Source organism: Diprion similis, chromosome 1 (assembly GCF_021155765.1).
Source record: "Diprion similis isolate iyDipSimi1 chromosome 1, iyDipSimi1.1, whole genome shotgun sequence".
Lineage (NCBI taxonomy): Eukaryota > Metazoa > Arthropoda > Insecta > Hymenoptera > Diprionidae > Diprion > Diprion similis.
The window spans coordinates 10,260,849-10,273,541 of record NC_060105.1 but is presented as its reverse complement, the minus strand read 5'-3'; positions in this window follow the sequence as shown (position 1 = coordinate 10,273,541).

The following is a 12,693-nucleotide window of genomic DNA, read 5'->3' as shown; positions in this document are numbered from 1 at the left end:
TGTAATCAGTAAGATTTTCCAAAGCTTGCCATAACGCATTACCTACAAACCTAAGTATATGGATGTTGAATAGTTTTTTTTATGGTTTTCTTCTTTCCCTGGTTGCAGAACTGAACTACTGCAGGAATGGACGAAGTTAGCAAGTATCCGCATCGAATGATCCTGGGAATATATGTTGGATAACAAAGCATGCAAGCTGCACAGCTCGCAAGTTTGTGGAAGAATAAAAAACAGGTACAAGTTTGAGATCATTCTTGATTATACCTTTGGGCTACTTTCAATCGAAGAAATCTGTCAGTTAGCTAAAATTGATTAATATTTACTTCTTCATTATATTTACAAAAATTAACCGTGGTTTTTCAACGTTTGTATATTAATTCTGCAAAACAAATACCAATAAAGTGATTTATTTCTGACCTGTTAACAGGAGAACACCATATTGCAGCACTATCGAGCACATTTAGCGATGATCCAAATGACGTAATCCAATCAATCGACCTCTGGCAGCAAACTAAAAACTAAACCAGCCGCTACGCAGTGAATAAAACTGAAAGGTACACATTCGATATGATTTTCATTTACTGTGTCCCTTTTGATTGAACATGATTTTAGCTGCTCAACAATTTTATGCATTAATTCAGTATCTGTTCTTTTTTTATTAGCCTGTTATTATTTTATTATAATATTTTATTGTATTCTCATTGTAGTGTGAAAAGTGTGTCACCACCGTACAACCTGAGAAGCCACGAGGACTACTAGACATACATGGAAAGTGTGGAGCAGCCCAGAGGAGGTGAAAAAACTTATTTGACATACAACCTGGGAAGCCACGAGGACTACTACACATACATGGAAAGTGTGGAGCAACCCAGAGAAGGTAAAAAAATTTATTTCAATTGTTATTTGATAATTCGATTGCTGCATTTGAAACCTAATTTATGTCATTGCGTAATATCCGGCAAACAAATATGGAAGTAGACAACAGTAATAATAGAAAATCCAGTTTGCTTAACTAATTCGAGCTTCCTGTTTCGTTTTTTCAGAATTAAGCAGAGACATCTGAGTAACTTCTCCATTACTCAGCAACGTTGGTGAGTTTGCACGTGTTTAGGTTACGGGTATTTCCCTGGGATTCCTTTGTCACGTGGCGTGGCGGTAAAAATTGTTACACAAATCTTCGATTTCTTAGCTGCATGGATAGGCTCATTCGCGATCTCAACGGTGCTTGACTTTCAGTCGATTCATTTTCTTTTTTTCTCTTTCTCATCGGAGTTGACCTATTTCACCACAGTTACTCAAAGTTAGAAATTTGGCACGTTGCTGAAAGTGGAATGAGCATCGCGACAGGTTACCATCGCTTACTCGACTTTCGCGAAAAATAATTGTGTTTAGCTACAGATATAATTACCTACCTGTATTTGAATTTTCCTATGATGTCGTTTAAGCGGTGGATAAACCTGAGGTTTGAACATATTCCAACGATTGTTTAATTCATAACGTTTCAAAGTCTGGCATAACATAACGTAATCAACTTGCATGATATATCTTGAATCATTTTCAACTTTTTCATACTTAGTAAATACCGAACAACATCAGGCTTAGCTCGCTTAGAAAAATGCTAATCAGCATACAGGATGTTTTTAATCCATCTTACAAAATGTTGATGTACCGATAGTCCGTCAGTAATCGCTAAAACAATACTCTCGCTGACTATGGTACAAAAACGTTTTTTTCCCCACAGGTAACCAATGAAAAAGTAAGTCACAGTGACCACGGCGCAAATGAGAAAGAATGATGTGTGTTGGAAAGAATGGAGAATCGTTTAGAGCGAATATAGGTAATCGGGTAGGTAGGTGGTCGTTGTGGGATCCGTCGCGGGATTTGATGTGGATGTGCGTGTGAATGTCTTTTCAACATTTCCGTTGGGTGGTTCAATTGGGAATCAGGCGAGGGTAGGAAGGTCGCGATGCACCGCGTTGTTAATAACTTGTGTAATCCACAGCGTCAAATGATCACAGTGATTTTCACCCAGAAACACGTGAGAGACTGAATATAAGAGTCTCCGGACTATTTGTTAGTGAACTTTCAAGTTTTAATGAGGTTCAATTTCCCATATCTCGTCACTTTGCTACCATTTTCCAACCGTTATTGAATTCAATTATTTAGTCATTGTCTATGATTGTTTCATTCGATTAATCTCTGTGATCGTCTGAATGGGCAAAATGCATCTCTGGACCATCTATCGCGTTCCGTGGCACGCTAGATCGGGAGAGATGCTGAGCTCGAAGACTTCGCGTCGAAGAGGACCGCCGACCGTCACGCCACACAATAATGCATGCCCTCCAACCTCCCTCCCGGACTTGACTCGCATCTTGGAACAACAATCCGCATCGCAATGTGTCGGATTTAAAAAGACGCAAATGCGGATTGGTTTTCTACAGAATTTTGCGACAAGTCCTAGATGTTTAAGATTTTTTGACGGATTAATCGGTCGCGCCTTTTTGCGCGTAGATTAATCACGGGAATCAGACGCGTCATTCGCGCGACGATTGATAATCAGGGTGGCGATAATAGACCGGGGTAGTCAGTTGGGGAATTTTTTGTACCTCATAAAGTCAGGGAATTATGATGGACCATGGGAAAAAATTGGCTTTTTAATAAATATTTTTTAATCTTCATCTATGCTTCGCCAAGTCGGTTAAGCTAACTTTGGGAAATGGTATCGTTCAATTTATAATTATTCGTGTGAAATGAAGCAATACTACGTGTTTCTTAGATCCAAATTTATATATTGAAGCTCCACAAGTTCTGAAGCCTTTGACCATAAAAACTGCCCAACATTGCCTAATTTTCATGGGAAAACGTCAGGGAATTCTGGAGTTTATTACGGGAAGAGTCGGGAATTTTATTTGGGTAAAATCGACGCCATCCTGCACCTGATCGAGTGATTGAGTGATCCAGTGATCGAGTGATCGAGTGCTCGAGTGATCCAGTGATCGGGAGATCGAGTGATCCAGGGATCCTGTGACCGAGAGTTCGAGAGGTCGATGGGTCGAGTGATTTAGTCCGGGAGGTAACAACATATTTCATTACACCATTTCCGTAGGCTTCATTTTTTTGTACTAGTTATCCGTGTATCACAAAACAGTAATGTACACGCCTTAAAAACGCACCCCTACGACGGGGGGTTGCAGGAGGGTTACAATTTACAGCAGGAAATTGACTAAATAATGTATAGCCGCATACGCGAAACTTATCGAAGGGATTAATTGAAATATAAGAAGCCTAGAAAATATCGTCTTCTGCCTAAATTCCACGACGAAATTCTATTTCTGCCAACATAAGTAAGGGTGAAAGAATATTTTCAATATTCATGCCTGCGGGGATAAAATTGATTGGAATGCTATTTTTTATAGTGAGAAACACAAAAATAATAGTCTTCCATCTACAGGATACATTTCACAGGGTGGTTCAAGAAAGGGCCTTTCTTTTGGTTTTCGGTCTTCTCCGAGATTCTTGCACTTTTTTACTAAAAAATAGATAACGCTAAATGGCTGGGATGAAAATTTTCTTTTACTTCTGTCTCAACGACGATGGAATTTAAAAAAAAGCCTATTTTCGAGAACTTCAAATTTGAGATATTTCTTGAATCCTTGGGTGGATATGTTTTGTGTGACGAAACAGAAGTTTTTACGAGTCCTGAGAGGCGTGCGATTTTTTCGAGTACTGAAATATCTATCTTGAAAGTCTTAGATGAAGAAGTTTTTTAACTTTTAAACATTGCAGTGAACTTCAATGCAGATTTTCCGGCACTATAAAAAACTGCACGCATGCCAGGTCTTGCAATAACTTTTGTTTCGTCATACAAATTAAACATAGCCGCTGAAGGATTCAAGGATATCTCAATTTTGAAATTCCCTAGGATAGCGTTTTTTCGAAATTTCAATGTGCTCGAGGCGGTAGTAAAAATTTTTTATCAGCCCAGCCCTTTTACTTGAGCTATTCTTTGGTGAAAAGTACAAAAATTTTAGTGGAGAGCGAAATCTGAAATAATGCCCTATTTGAACCGCTCTAAGATTCAACGAAGGTCGTCTTCGAAGCCTATGAAGCTGCATCTTTACGTCCTGCCTAAAAGACGATCGTTGTTGTTCGAAATAGTCGAATGACTATCATGAAGTTTTTTTGTTTTTTTTTTATGTTACATGTTTGTTTAGTATATTAATTTATACTTTGGTGAATAGTTGTACTAAATCTTCTACCGTTAAAATCGAGACTTAAATATATCGATGAAATTCGATAAAATGATTTACGATAAGAAAAACAATCTTTTACAATGACATTAAGGATCAATTCCGAGAAAATCCGCACTAATATTCGGAAATCTCAAAGCCGAAGTAATATTACACCGTCATTTCCCAAAATTTCAGTCTATTCTTTTATTGAATAGTTGTAAGTTAAGGTGAAAAAATTACTTATTGATTTTCACTTGAAAGAATTCTATATTTAAAATGTGCATGCTGTATAACGTATGCTCATTTTGTTTGACAAAGGTAATTCTATGAACATTCATCCATTATTACATTGAAATCTTTAATATCAGAACTATTGATTTCAGCATTGCGTCTTCGTCTCGTTTTGTATTTATTTCTTCATCTGTAGATATATAAATATAAAAATGTAGTAATGATTAAATAATTATTTATGTATAATGTTTTATGTTTTATTTATAATACCTAGATTTTTTTCTGAGTTGATTGCTATGTCATCGGTGGATTCAATTGAGAAACAAATTTATTATCTGACTTTTCCCAACCACAGTCAGCCGGAGAAAATTTTGTTCAAATCAAAATTTACAAAATCTTTGGAGGCATGCTTGTCTCCCGCAACCGAATGAATTTTATCCTACTGACTATGGTTGAAATGAATCAGATAATAAACTTGTTGTTCAATTAAATCCGTCGATGACATAACAATTAATTCAGCAGAAAGTCTAGGTATTGTGAATAAAGAAAAAAACTAAAAAAGTTATGTAAAAATTATTATCTAGACATTAACAAATTATTATATTCATATATTTACAAGTAAAAAAACAAGTACAGAACAAAACCCAGATCAATCAGACGAAGAAGACGGTGGTGAAATCAACAATTCTGATATCAAAGATCAATGTCATACTAAAACATTGTTGTTTTAATTTGAAGCATTTTATAGAATTTCATTAATATATCTAACTCTTGATTTTCATGGTAAAAGATTTAGTATAACTATCCGCCAAAGTTCAAATTATTTCACTGAACAAATGTACAATATAAAAAAAAAACTTCATGACAATCTTTCAACATGCAGAACAGCAATGATCGTCTTTCAGGCAGCTCGTAAAGATGCAGCATCGTAGACGCGTGCCTGGAGCAGCTTCATGGACTTGGAAGACTACTTTTGATGTATAGTTTAGGTGGTTGACTATTATTCTTGAGTTTCTTACTATAAAATGAAGCATTGTAATCAATTTCATCCTTGCGGGTGTAAGAACCTGTATGTATATACACGACGCTGTTTTGAGGTGTATATGTGCGGCACTGGCGAGGCGTTGGGATTCGCGCTATCGGACAGTCGGTCCGCAAACGTGACAGCAACAAGACAGTATATGTAGGCTTGGCCAAGAAAATTTCTCTACATTCATTTTGCTGTGATTTTAATAATTATTTAAGTTATTTATTCCTTTCGACGACCCTGTTGGGCTATATATACATATATTTTTGAATAAAGGATCAAGGACCGACTATACGACGATCGCCAAACAATAAAGCCCAGATCAAATCACCAAAAGATAAGTTATCACCAAAAAGGGATTTTTATTCAGAATTTTATCGTTCTTTTTAATTATTTATTATTAATTTTGTATTGCTGTCTCTTTTTATTTATACTTCTTTATACTTTTATTTATATTTATTTGTATTTTTATTTATATATATATATCCATTTCTTTTCATATGTTTATTTTATTTCATTAATAATTTGAGACAGTATATTTTATAATTTTAACCTCATAATTTAATTTATTAAATTCGTTACATAATTATCCCTGTTCGGGCGCCAATTATGTAACGAATTTAATAAATTAAATTATGAGGTTAAAATTATAAAATATACTGTCTCAAATTAATAATGAAATAAAATAAACATATGAAAAGAAATGGATATATATATATAAATAAAAATACAAATAAATATAAATAAAAGTATAAATAAGTATAAATAAGAGTATAAAGAAGTATAAATAAAAAGAGACAGCAATACAAAATTAATAATAAATAATTAAAAAGAACGATAAAATTCTGGATAAAAATCCCTTTTTTGTGATAACTTATCTTTTGGTGATTTGATCTGGGCTTTATTGTTTGGCGATCGTCGTATAGTCGGTCCTTGATCCTTTATTCAAAAATATATGTATATATAGCCCAACAGGGTCGTCGAAAGGAATAAATAACTTAAATAATTATTAAAATCACAGCAAAATGAATGTAGAGAAATTTTCTTGGCCAAGCCTACATATACTGTCTTGTTGCTGTCACGTTTGCGGACCGACTGTCCGATAGCGCGAATCCCAACGCCTCGCCAGTGCCGCACATATACACCTCAAAACAGCGTCGTGTATATACATACAGGTTCTTACACAGGTTTGCGCTCTTTAAATATTTTATCGCACTTACTTATGTGGGTGGAAGACGAATTTTGTCGTGGAATTTAGGTGGCAGACGATACTTTCTAGGCTTCCTATGTTTCAATTAATGCGTACAATAAGATTCGCGTGAGCGACTGTAAACTTTTTTTTGTCAATTTTTTGCTGCAATTGTAACCCTCCTGTAGCCTCTCCGTCGTGGGGGTGCGTTGGAAGGCGTTTATTACTATTATACGACACACGGATAACTAGTAGAGAAACAATGAAGATTGTGGATGTGGGCCGGAAATTACTGATGTTCCCTTGCGGACTGATCGAGGGATCGAACGTATCGAGGGTCCCAGTGGCTCAGTGATCGCGTGATCCAGTGATAGTAACCCCGTATCCGAGTGATCCAGTGACCCAGTGGTCGAGTGGTCGAGAGGTCGAGTGATCCAGTGATCGAGTCAGGGTGGCGACGGACCGGGAAAACCGGGAATTCACTTCATCGGGAAAAGTCAGGAAAACGTCAGGGAGATATGATTGGGCATAAAGAAGAAAAACGTGCTGTTTTTAAAGAATCGTTTCCAAATTTCAGCTATGCTTCGTAAACTCAGTTAAGTTAACTTTCGGAAATGGGATCGTGCAATTTCTAATTATTCGTGTGAAACGAAGCAGTACCATGTATTTTTTCGATCCAAATTTATATATTCAAGGTGCAGAACTTCTGGAGCTTTTAGTCGTAAAAACTGCTCAACATTACCTAATTCAAGTTCCGTGGGAAAATGTCTGAATGAATTCTGAATGTTTTGACGAGAAATGTCAGGGCATAGTCAAGGAATTATATTTGAGCAAAATTATCGTCACCCTGGTGATGCGAATCGATCGATCGCCTCTTTTGCTTGATAATTTCGTAAACGGTATAAGGAAAAGTAAATCACGCTCGATATGTTAAGCCTTCAGCTTTTCAAACAATCTTGTTACGCGGAACAACTGAGTTTTCAAGTTCAATTTGACTGTGCATATTGCGCGTTGACTTGATACCTTTTGGTTCTGAGAGAAAGTGCGGCATTTGCAAGTCGGCGGTCAAGTCACGGGGATAAAAATCGTGCAGTGTACAGTGATGGTGAAGAATCTTAACGTAAGTATTTATAGAACATATCTGAGGTGTATGAAAGAATATTTTTAATAACTGTATTTTCTCTTGTTTCAGGGCAACGAACTAAGTCGTTGTAAGTATACCGTGAAATGTTTAGTCTTTACTCGAACGACATTGTCTTTGTCGGTGCACGCACTTTTGTCATTGTGCTAATCGTATTTTCGGTTGTTTTAACTGATCGAATCGTTTGCCCGTTTCAGCTAATGAAACCTTTTGTCTGTTTCAGTTAACCAAACTTTTTAACTGTTACAGTTATTTGTACCTTTCTTCTGCTTCGGCTAACCAAATGTTTCGTCTGTTTCAGGTGGCCAAACTTTTCGTTCGTTTCAGGGAACCAAACTTTTTGTTTATTCCAGTCAATCAAACTTTTTGACTGCTTCAACTAATCGAGCCTTTTGTCTACTCCAGCTAATCAAATCTTTTGTGTTTCCGATAAAACCAATTCACCAACATTCCCCGATGAGCAATCATGGCACATCCCCATTCGATTTGCGCCGGACTTATCAAGAATCTGTTGGCAAATATGAGGATTTTAGCAGAAATTGATGATAGCGTGGTGGATTTCGAACCAGAGGAACTACAGGATTCAAGGTATGAGCCCCAAAATTGAATACCTGAGTAATTTTAATTTCTCTCGAAAAAAAAAAAACTTCCAATATGTCTCCAGATGTAATAACGATTCTGGAATTAGAATGATCCTGATGAGTTTTTATAAATATTTATTTTTTTCAACCGCAAAACATCGAAGAAATATTATCAATACATTATACTCCAACGTTGGATGAATACTTAACAAAACATGATGAATTTCACATTTCCGTGCAAAACGTTATTTTGCTTCTATGTCACAAAAATTTGACTTAAATATTCACAGAAACGTAAAACATTACGGTTGTAATATTTTTGTAATGTTTCTGTAATATGAATGGTCCGTGTAGGGTGAATACATGCACCAAATACAATCTACGTGATGATGAATTTGAGAGATTTGTAAAACCAGATTCGATCAAACGATTTTCACCATTTTCTGGCCAACAGGCATATGTTTCTTAATGGTTGTAAATATTTATCAAGGTATTTTTCAGTGATTTAGTTCAAATGTCAGAACTCTAAGTTGTATATATTGGCAAGTAGTCTTCACTATTGGGCATAAAACGTGAAATTGAAAATTTACCAATTTTGCTTTCATATCTTCGAAATCGATTCCTATACAATTGTTCAAATTCACCCTGAGCAATAATAATTCGTTTCTTTCTCTTTTTTATCGCCCGTAACGGATTAAGTTATTCCTGTCGTACGTAAATTAGGTTTGAAGATGGAGTAATCAACAGCTTTAGTTAAAAATATATGTGGGCGAGGTTTTCGGAAACACGACCTTATTCGAGGGTATTCATACCATCTGTATCCTCGATTGAAATATTAGCTTTTTAGACTTTCATAAAATTTTATTTACCATGTAGATTTGAGTAACTTTATTTCGCAGCTGCTGAATAACTTCGACAAATAACGCAGATTTTTCTTAAAACATCGTTACCTTACAGTTCTGTCCATTCTCATCTTTATCCTACTCTCATACTTCTCCAATTCTTATTTACCGCCCGTAAAAATTTTCAATTCAGAATAATTTTCCGAAGTTTAAAAAGTTTTGAGGAAGTCTTAGACAGATTATTTTCCACATGTTGCGTACAAAATTTACACTGACAAAATTTAATTAATCAACTGACATGAAGGCAATGACGTAAGAGGTGCTTTTTTTTGCTGTATAAGGTACAATTTTCTAGTCAATTTTCAGTTCAATTTTTAAGGGAAAAAAACGAATCAGTCTACAAAAATTCATAGAAAATTCCTAGACTATAATTTGGATAGTTTTGTGATACTAGAACAAGAAAAACTTGTTCGAGGAATAGGGTCGAATGCTGTTAAAAAGATACGATTCTCTGAGACAAAACCTAGACGTGCATCGCTATGCAGGGTGGTCTGTTTCAATCGTTCCAGGAAAATATCTCGGACACTAGAAGAGATACGAGAAAAAGTTGGATACAAAACTTGGAGGGTTTGTGGATTATGTCACTTTCGTGAGTTTTCGAGTATTTCGTGGTTTTAGATAGGGAACACATATTTCGACCATGACCGGCTGATATTGAGTTTGAAGGAAAATTTAAAAATGTCAATTTTCTTTTTTTACTTCTCAAAATTTTTAGAAAAATTGCAGAATTTTTCAAACTTGGTATCAAACTTTTTCTTGTATCTCATCTAGTTTTCGAAATATTCGACTGGGGCGATTAAAAAAGACCACCCCGTACACCAGTATAACAATAATTCTTACTGCTCCCATCATTGCCACTATTGTTAGTATTATTATTATTACAATATCTTCTTAACTGTAACGTTATCTTAAAAATTTATGATTTCGCGACTAGTGTCTTAAACTATAAATGATTGTATTTTACTTATCAAATATGCTGTACAGTTCTAAAAATTGGCAAGATGCAGACGAGGTATTATTACACAGCATATGTCTGTAAATATCAATTGCGATCGTATGCCACTCAGAGAAATCAAGAAATGAGTTCAAATATTTCGTTCCCTCGTCGTTTCAATCATCATTTCCAATCACTTTTATCTAGTATGCATGATGCAGGAATTTTCGCTGTGTAGCCTCACATTCACTTACTTATTTTTCTCTCTTGAAATCGGCCCAACACTTTCTAGATCTAACGTTTTTAAACCGCGAAGAAGCTGTAAGGTTTGAAACGTCTGTCAAGAACACAAAAAGCACGTTCAGGACCCGAGCAATCGTGGTTTTTCAACGTTTGTATATTAATTCTGCAAAACAAATACCAATAAAGTGATTTATTTCTGACCTGTTAACAGGAGAACACCATATTGCAGCACTATCGAGCACATTTAGCGATGATCCAAATGACGTAATCCAATCAATCGACCTCTGACAACAAACTAAAAACTAAACCACCCGCTACGCAGTGAATGAAACTGAAAGGTACACATTCGATATGATTTTCATTTACTGTGTCCCTTTTGATTGAACATGATTTTAGCTGCTCAATAATTTTATGCATTAATTCAATATCTGTTCTTTTTTTATTAGCCTGTTATTATTTTATTATAATATTTTATTGTATTCTCATTGTAGTGTGAAAAGTGTGTCACCACCGTACAACCTGAGAAGCTACGAGGACTACTAGACATACATGGAAAGTGTGGAGCAACCCAGAGGAGGTGAAAAAACTTATTTGACATACAACCTGGGAAGCCACGAGGACTACTACACATACATGGAAAGTGTGGAGCAACCCAGAGGAGGTAAAAAAATTTATTTCAATTATTGTTTGATAATTCAATTGCTGCATTTGAAACCTAATTTATGTCATTGCGTAATATCCGGCAAACAAATATGGAAGTAGACAACAGTAATAATAGAAAATCCAGTTTGCTTAACTAATTCGAGCTTCCTGTTTCGTTTTTTCAGAATTAAGCAGAGACATCTGAGTAACTTCTCCATTACTCAGCAACGTTGGTGAGTTTGCACGTGTTTAGGTTACGGGTATTTCCCTGGGATTCCTTTGTCACGTGGCGTGGCGGTAAAAATTGTTACACAAATCTTCGATTTCTTAGCTGCATGGATAGGCTCATTCGCGATCTCAACGGTGCTTGACTTTCAGTCGATTCATTTTCTTTTTTTCTCTTTCTCACCGAAGTTGACCTATTTCACCACAGTTACTCAAAGTTAGAAATTTGGCACGTTGCTGAAAGTGGAATGAGCATCGCGACAGGTTACCATCGCTTACTCGACTTTCGCGAAAAATAATTGTGTTTAGCTACAGATATAATTACCTACCTGTATTTGAATTTTCCTATGATGTCGTTTAAGCGGTGGATAAACCTGAGGTTTGAACATATTCCAACGATTGTTTAATTCATAACGTTTCAAAGTCTGGCATAACATAACGTAATCAACTTGCATGATATATCTTGAATCATTTTCAACTTTTTCATACTTAGTAAATACCGAACAACATCAGGCTTAGCTCGCTTAGAAAAATGCTAATCAGCATACAGGATGTTTTTAATCCATCTTACAAAATGTTGATGTACCGATAGTCCGTCAGTAATCGCTAAAACAATCCTCTCGCTGACTATGGTACAAAAACGTTTTTTTCCCCACAGGTAACCAATGAAAAAGTAAGTCACAGTGACCACGGCGCAAATGAGAAAGAATGATGTGTGTTGGAAAGAATGGAGAATCGTTTAGAGCGAATATAGGTAATCGGGTAGGTAGGTGGTCGTTGTGGGATCCGTCGCGGGATTTGATGTGGATGTGCGTGTGAATGTCTTTTCAACATTTCCGTTGGGTGGTTCAATTGGGAATCAGGCGAGGGTAGGAAGGTCGCGATGCACCGCGTTGTTAATAACTTGTGTAATCCACAGCGTCAAATGATCACAGTGATTTTCACCCAGAAACACGTGAGAGACTGAATATAAGAGTCTCCGGACTATTTGTTAGTGAACTTTCAAGTTTTAACGAGGTTCAATTTCCCATATCTCGTCACTTTGCTACCATTTTCCAACCGTTATTGAATTCAATTATTTAGTCATTGTCTATGATTGTTTCATTCGATTAATCTCTGTGATCGTCTGAATGGGCAAAATGCATCTCTGGACCATCTATCGCGTTCCGTGGCACGCTAGATCGGGAGAGATGCTGAGCTCGAAGACTTCGCGTCGAAGAGGACCGCCGACCGTCACGCCACACAATAATGCATGCCCTCCAACCTCCCTCCCGGACTTGACTCGCATCTCGGAACAACAATCCGCATCGCAATGTGTCGGATTTAAAAAGACGCAAATGCGGATT